General features: G+C 37.7%; 1 long non-coding RNA gene across 1 annotated transcript; it reads left to right on the top strand.

The window, feature by feature from the left end:
* Positions 1–1,273: 1,273 nt before the first annotated feature.
* Positions 1,274–1,612, top strand: LOC127625704 (uncharacterized). Its single transcript, XR_007968340.1, has 3 exons — positions 1,274–1,321; positions 1,407–1,472; positions 1,548–1,612. It is a non-coding gene; the product is annotated as an uncharacterized LOC127625704 (long non-coding RNA).
* The last annotated feature ends 5,839 nt before the right edge of the window (positions 1,613–7,451 follow it).

The following is a 7,451-nucleotide window of genomic DNA, read 5'->3' as shown; positions in this document are numbered from 1 at the left end:
TTAAAATAACGAATAAATGGTTAACAAGTGTTATTTACTTTTACCAGAGACTAAAACGTATTTTAAACCAAATAGTATGAGTTTTCATTGAAATAGTATGTATTATAAATTGTAACTTTAACACATGTTGTATTGCATTTTTCCAATCAAAATTATTTCACGAGATTTTCCAAATTGATAAGGCGTTTTTTGATCCAGACTTTAAGGCGCTGAGCAGCGGGGGCTCGCAGTTTTCTTGTGGCGTGATAATTCATTTTATGATTCAGACATAAAGGCGACGATCGACAGATGTTTTGTGGCGGGGATGTGTAATGATAATTCGTTTTATTACTCAGACATAAAGACGATGAAATGACTGGGGGTTAATTAAATTTGTATTTTGACCAGACCTTAGGGTTGTTAATTGGATCTGCGTGCATGGGGTATTGTAGTGATAAGGTACGCCAAGATTTCGAAGTGTCAATTTAAATCTTTGATCTCTTAATTTTTCACATTTTGGTATAGTCTATCGGCAGTCCTTTTAAATGATTCAGGCACAGATTAAACTATCAAACATCCCAATGTTGCATTATTCAGTTCTAAAAGAGATTTTAACTAAACATATTAATATTGTAAATTAATGGGTCCTTTCTTCACGCGCAACCGCCTACTAAAAACAAGCTAATAGGCCTACATTCAATAATATTATAATAAAAACAGCCGCTGAGTTAAATCAAGATGTGCGGTCGTTTAAATGTATGAAAACAAAATGAGTTCAATTGTTGTCTAAGGGAAGTGTATTTTTCTGTTGAAAATTATATAAAAGAGACATGAATAAAATGTGTTTTAAACTTTTATAGGCCTCCGTCATTTTGAGTTGTCGTGGTGCGTCATGAACCCAGATTTAAACAGAAGATGGCGCCAGATAGCTGTGGTGTGATTGTGAAACTTTGTGACAAAAAATTATATATGGCCTATGCTTTATGACTTAATTGCAGTACCTTTGAACTTTTAATTCTTGCCCCCCCATTACCCTCCCCAACCCCTCCCTCTGGCAGTGAGTGAGTGAAGGTCTTCTTATGGGGGAGAACTCAGCCTATTTAAACAGACTTTAAGCTTGTGTGATCATCATTTACAGCTGAACCAGACGGACGCATCTGTAGAACACTGGTGATTGCACTTTAAAATGGCGTTTATTTTCAGAAGTATGTGATCTTTTTTAAATATTGATGTTTTACATTTTGGTACCTTGATTTTTAACAGGCATTTAAATCATTTTTATTTGTACGTAATTCAGGCCCTATCAACGATTATGAAAACCTGGATCGCATCGATCAACTGCGTAAGTTTACATAAAGATAATTTTTATGTATTTATATATTAGAATGGCTTAGTACTGATGTGAATATTTTCTATTTATTTTTCAGTGACTGAACCGTTAATTAATGAAACAACGGGTCAGAGCAAATCTGTCAACAGATGTGTACTGCAAGGTATGTATACATTATTTGTGTTCTATTTTGATTATGCAATATTGATAAAAAAAAATTTATTTTCGGTGTTTGTAGATATTTCAAACGTTGACTTGTCAACGCTTGTCTCACAACCGGGGTTTGCTACACCCAAACCGAAGACATCACTGTCACTCAGGTCACGGAGACGCAACAAACCCGTTAGTCCTATTCCGAGGATTTCACGAAGCCCTCGATTACATGTTGTACCCCCAGCTGGAAACGGTGCAAGACACTATTTTGGAGAAAAAAAACATGGGTCTTCATCAGGAGAAAGGAGAAGCGCTCAAACAACGTCATGTCAAATACCTTCTGTGTTAAACGAATCAGTTGGTGAGTACGATTCACACTAACATCATTAAAAATGGTAACCCCTTGCTAATACACATATTCTCATTCTTTATATAGATTTGTACGCTACCAGTTTGCAAATTGACGAAGACCCCACAGCAATCTTCGATAATGATGCATTCGTGAGGGAGTGGGATGCTCTTAACCAACCCATACTTCCAGACAACACCGATATTGCTTTCTCATCACACGGCGGGCCTGTGGTGTCAGAGGAGGAGGTGCTGCTAAACGATGCGGGGGATGTGATTTCGTTTATTGATGCTGTATCGGATTGTACAGAGGACGATGCGAATAATCAGGAGTGTGTGGGAGAGACAGTTATCGAAGCGGATGAAAATCTACCATCAAATCAACAGAACTTTTCCCATGATTTGTTGATGGAATTGCGTGAACCGAATCGATTGGCGGACGAGAAGCTGGACATTATTTCAGAGAATGTCAAACTTCTTTGTGACTGCTTCCACATGGTGATGACAAACTCAGAAGAACAAGGAAGTCTTATACGGCTTATTCTCGATCGAGTTGGTGCCAATCGCGAGATGTTGAATAAAATTGAAAAGATTCTCCAGGACGGATTCCGAGAAAGCCAGCTCATGGTAAATATATTGACTAACATCAATAACGCTGTCATAGAACATATAAAATAACTAATTGTGTTTATGATTGATTTGTGTTAAAAGGATGTTGTTGTTTTGTATTATTTAGGTGACCTGTGCTTTTTTGTAGCTGGTATGTGTATATTTGTGTTTATGATTGATTTGTGTTAAAAGGGTGTTGTTGTTTTGTATTATTTAGGTGACCTGTGCTTTTTTTGTAGTTGGTGTATGTGTATAATCAGTGGAAAATAAAACTGTATTGAAAAAAGATTTCAATATGACGAGTAAAAGAACACATTCAGACGATGAATTGCATGATTGTCAACCAGACTTTGAACAAAATCCTTCTGCAAGAACTAGATACGATCATTTGTCAAATATTGAACAGCTACAAAGCATAATCGATCAACAAATAGATGTTTTAGGTCCTGCCTATTTGGATTTAAATGCTAGATTAGAGGTTATTCTTCAAACACAGAGAAGATGTCTAAATTATTCTAATGGCAATAAAGAATGTGAAATGTTAAATCAGTCACTAGAACCATCATCACACAGTTCATCCTCATTAATATCAGGCCCCTCGGCTCTAAAGTACGCATAAGCGATTAGAAGACATGATCCAAAAATATAATGACAAACTGGGGGTCTCACGACCTAACCTTTGTGAAAGATTAGAAGCAATGATAAAAAAGCACGAGGATGGTAATAATGAGGATGACCTGATTGTTGATGCAGTACAGACAGGTGTTGTAAGCAATATTTCATCAGACACGAATGACCCCCATGTAGGTTTAAGTCAGAATAATATTGAAACATTGGTTAGAAACGGAGGTGTTGTAAATGATTTCACAATTGTACCAAGACCGCGTTTCAATGGCATAGAGATACACAGGGGTCTAAATTTAAGGGATTTAATGTCTACAGACCTTGCTGAATACAGTACATCTGTGCACAATGCATTGTCAGAGATGGTGTCATTTTCCAGACAGATGGGCGGTGAATCCAGTTTTATTAATATTTCACTGAGAGGCCCCAGCCTGAAATCTGATGTAAACTGTGTATTATCACCTAGCAATGGCTATAATGAACGCATTTTTGTTGAACAATTTGAAAAAATTATGCAGAGCAATGCGAAAGTGATGGCCGACGACAGTTTGCAGTTACACGCATCCATAACCAGAAGTAGGAACGGTGGTGCTCGTAGGGGGCTAGTTGATATAGCACATGATGACGTGATTAGAAGAAAAAGAATGCATTTATTCTGTCCTGTCAATACGTCAAACAACCTGTGTTTTTCATTATGTCTAGCATATTTTCTCGACCCTCAGATTTCCCATGACAACTTAGAAAGACGGGGTGAATCCATTCAGAGTGCTGGCGGTTTCACACCTTGGGATAAAATAGGTCTAGGAGACATTGCAAAATTTGTGTTATTGCATTCTCTATGCATTAGACATAAAAATTGTTGTCTTTTACAGGTCAACCGATGGAAAGTTGGAAAAATATAAAACTTTAGAGCCACACACCAAAACAGCATATCTTTACATTCATGATTCTCATTATTACATGATAAAGAATCTGAAAGCCTTTATAGGGCTGCATATGTGTGTGATTTTCTGTTACACAGGTTATACGAGCAGACAGAATCATGATTGTAAATATGTGTGCTCTGTTTGCAACGATAGTGAGTGCTACAAACAGCCTAAAAGCATAATACACTGTCAAGACTGTTTGCGTTATTGCAGAACTAGATACTGTTTTAATGCTCATAAAATAGTACCCCCTACGGACGATGATTGTGGTAGATCTCCTTGCGATACTACAAAATATTGTCGTAAATGCAGTAAACGTTACCATACAGCCAAAAACCCCAAACCTCATAACTGTCCAAATGATAAATGTTTACATTGCGGGGATGATGTAAGCCACGAAGGCCTACACCAGTGCTTCATACAGCCTACAATACCCAAGGAATATACAGATAGTTACATTTTCTATGATTTTGAAACACGATGTGATAATGGTAAACATATAGCAAATTATGTGTGTGCCATGACTTTTGATGGTGAGACATTTGAATTTGGAGGTGAGGGGTGTGTGAGACAACTCGTTTGGAGGTTTAGACAGCCGAGATACAAAAATTACACTTGGATTGCACACAATGCAAGCGGGTTTGACAACTTTTTAATTCTGGAGTATTTTTGCAATGCAGGAATCCAACTTAACATAGTAATGCAGGGATGTAGAACCATTTTCATGTATGATGAGACTTTTAGGCAACGTTTTATCGATTCTTACTCATTCCTCCACATGGCTCTGTCTAAGATGCCATCTGCATTAAATTTGAAAAATAAAGAAAGGCTTCTTTCCTCACTATTTCAACAGACAGGAAAATCAGACTTATATAGGTCCATACCCTGCTAAAAACTACTACGGGTACAACACCATGACCGATAGTGCCAGGACAAAATTTGATCAGTGGTACGAAACAGTCGATGGTGAAGTCTTTGATTTCAAAAAAGAGATTGGCATCTACTGCATGAATGACATCGTTTTATTACGTGAAGCATGCATTAAATTTAGAGATGAATTCCTACGATGCACGCAGGTAGATCCTTTCAGCTACGTGACTCTTGCTAGTTGCTCTATGGGTACTTTCAAGACGCAATTTCTCTCTAGAAATACACTGGCTCTGACACATAATAATGCATACGTCAATCAGTATAAGACATTCTCTAACATCTCTATTGAATGGCTTGAGTATGTGAAAAAAACACGTGACGTAGACATTCACCATGCACTAAATCACGGTGAAGTGAAGTTTGGAGAGTACTTTGTTGATGGATATTACGAAAAAGATGGTGTACGAAAAGCTGTAGAATTTTTTCTAGAATGTTTTCACCACGGTCACGAGTGTCGTTACAGACCTGACTATGTAAACCCCCTGTCAGAAGTGCCTTTTGGAGTGCTCAGGATGCAGTTTAATGACAAGATTGATGTTTTGCAGAACGCATACTGTTTAGACGTTGAGGTGATGCATGAGTGTGTATGGAAGAATCTTAAGCAAACTGACCCTCATGTAATTGCGTTTATGACCACTTATTCGGCACCTGAGAGACTGAAACCGCGTGATGCACTCTTTGGGGGGCGTACAAATGCTTACAAGTTGTACCACAAAACTTCAGAAAATGAAAAGATCAGATATGTTGATTTCACGAGTCTTTATCCTTACTGTCAGGCTCGAAAAAGCTACCCTGTTGGACATCCTGAAATAATTTTCAAGGATTTTGAACCCCTTGAAAATTATTACGGACTTATTAAGGCCACAATGCTACCCCCCCGAAAATTGCTTCATCATGTGCTTCCTTACAGGTGTGCAGGGAAACTTATGTTTCCTCTGTGCAGAACATGCGTTGAGAAACAAATCAATGTTACATCTTGTACGCATACAGATGAGGAGAGGTCTATCTCAGGCTGCTGGGTGAGCATTGAATTGTTGAAGGCGATTGAGAAGGGGTATCTTGTAATGGAGGTCTCAGAGGTGTGGCACTTTGCAGAGAAATCGGAAACACTGTTTTCCGATTATGTAAAGACCTTTCTGAAATTTAAACAGGAGGCCTCAGACTATCCCTCTCACGTAGTCACCGATTCAGACAAAAAAGCCTATATCGATGATTACTTTAAAAAAGAAGGGGTTAAACTCGATCCTACAAAGATCTGTCACAACCCTGCTCAGAGATCTATCAACAAATTGTTGCTGAATAGTCTGTGGGGGCGTTTTTCAATGAGAGAAAATCTACCCACTTCTAAACTTTTGAAAGACCCAGAAGAATTTGCTCACATCATATTTGGCTGTCAGTATGACGTTAAATATTTCACATTCATGTCTGATGAAATTGCTCTGGTGCAGTACAAACATGACGATGGAGCCATGTACAACACACGGGATGTGAATATATTTCTGGGGGCCTTTACAACAGCACATGCACGGTTAGAATTGTATAGCCTTATGAATAAATTGGGTGACAGATTGTTGTATAGCGACACAGACAGCGTTATCTTTATCTCTAGAGACGGTGATTGGGACCCTCCTCTGGGTTCGTATTTGGGGGATCTGACTGACGAAATCGGCAATGATGATCACATCACAGAATTTTGTTCAGGAGGGCCTAAAACATACAGATATCGCACTGCAAAAGGTAAAGTGTGTATGAAAGCAAAGGGTATAACTTTGAATGCTGAAAATTCTATGGTGATTAGATTAGACACTTTGATCGGTCTTGTTGACAGTTATGTAAAATCGCATGACACCAAACACATCCTAGCCTACACAGACAACATCGTGAGGAATAAAAAGAACTTCACTTTGCAAAACAAGTCAGTTGTTAAAAAGTTTCAAGTGGTGTATAATAAGAGGCAGCTATTCCCTGATTATACAACTCTACCGTATGGCTACTGATAATTTTTAAATCACCGCAGTGTGCGGGAGGTTGATGGTTTTGATTTTAGACTTCAACATCCTTTTTCATGTGTAATAAGTGGACCTTCAAATTCTGGAAAGTCTTATTTTGTAAAAATGTTGTTGGAAAATGCTGTAAATATGATTTCTAAAAAGATTGAAAACATTGTGTACATTTATGATTGCTGGCAACCTATGTATGATGAACTGTATAAATTGTATAGCATTAAATTTGTGGAAGGAATACCGCAATCTCTGAATGATGATGTTTTATTACCTGTCAATAAAACAAATCTGTTAATAATTGACGACATGATGGAGGCAAGTGGAAACTCTGAAGTGGAAAAGTTATTCACTCAATACGTTCACCATAGAAACCTCAGCACTATTTATATTGTGCAGAATTAATTTTTCCAAGGTAAATCCAGCAGAACCATCAGTTTGAATACAAATTATTTAATATTGTTTAAGAATCCTCGTGATAACAATCAGATAAATGTGTTGGGAAAACAAATGTACCCCGGAAATACAAAATATTTTATGGAATGCTATCAA

Source organism: Xyrauchen texanus, chromosome 32, assembly GCF_025860055.1.
Source record: "Xyrauchen texanus isolate HMW12.3.18 chromosome 32, RBS_HiC_50CHRs, whole genome shotgun sequence".
NCBI lineage: Eukaryota > Metazoa > Chordata > Actinopteri > Cypriniformes > Catostomidae > Xyrauchen > Xyrauchen texanus.
Note: the sequence above shows the minus strand (reverse complement) of the source record. Positions and strands in the feature narration are given on the sequence as shown.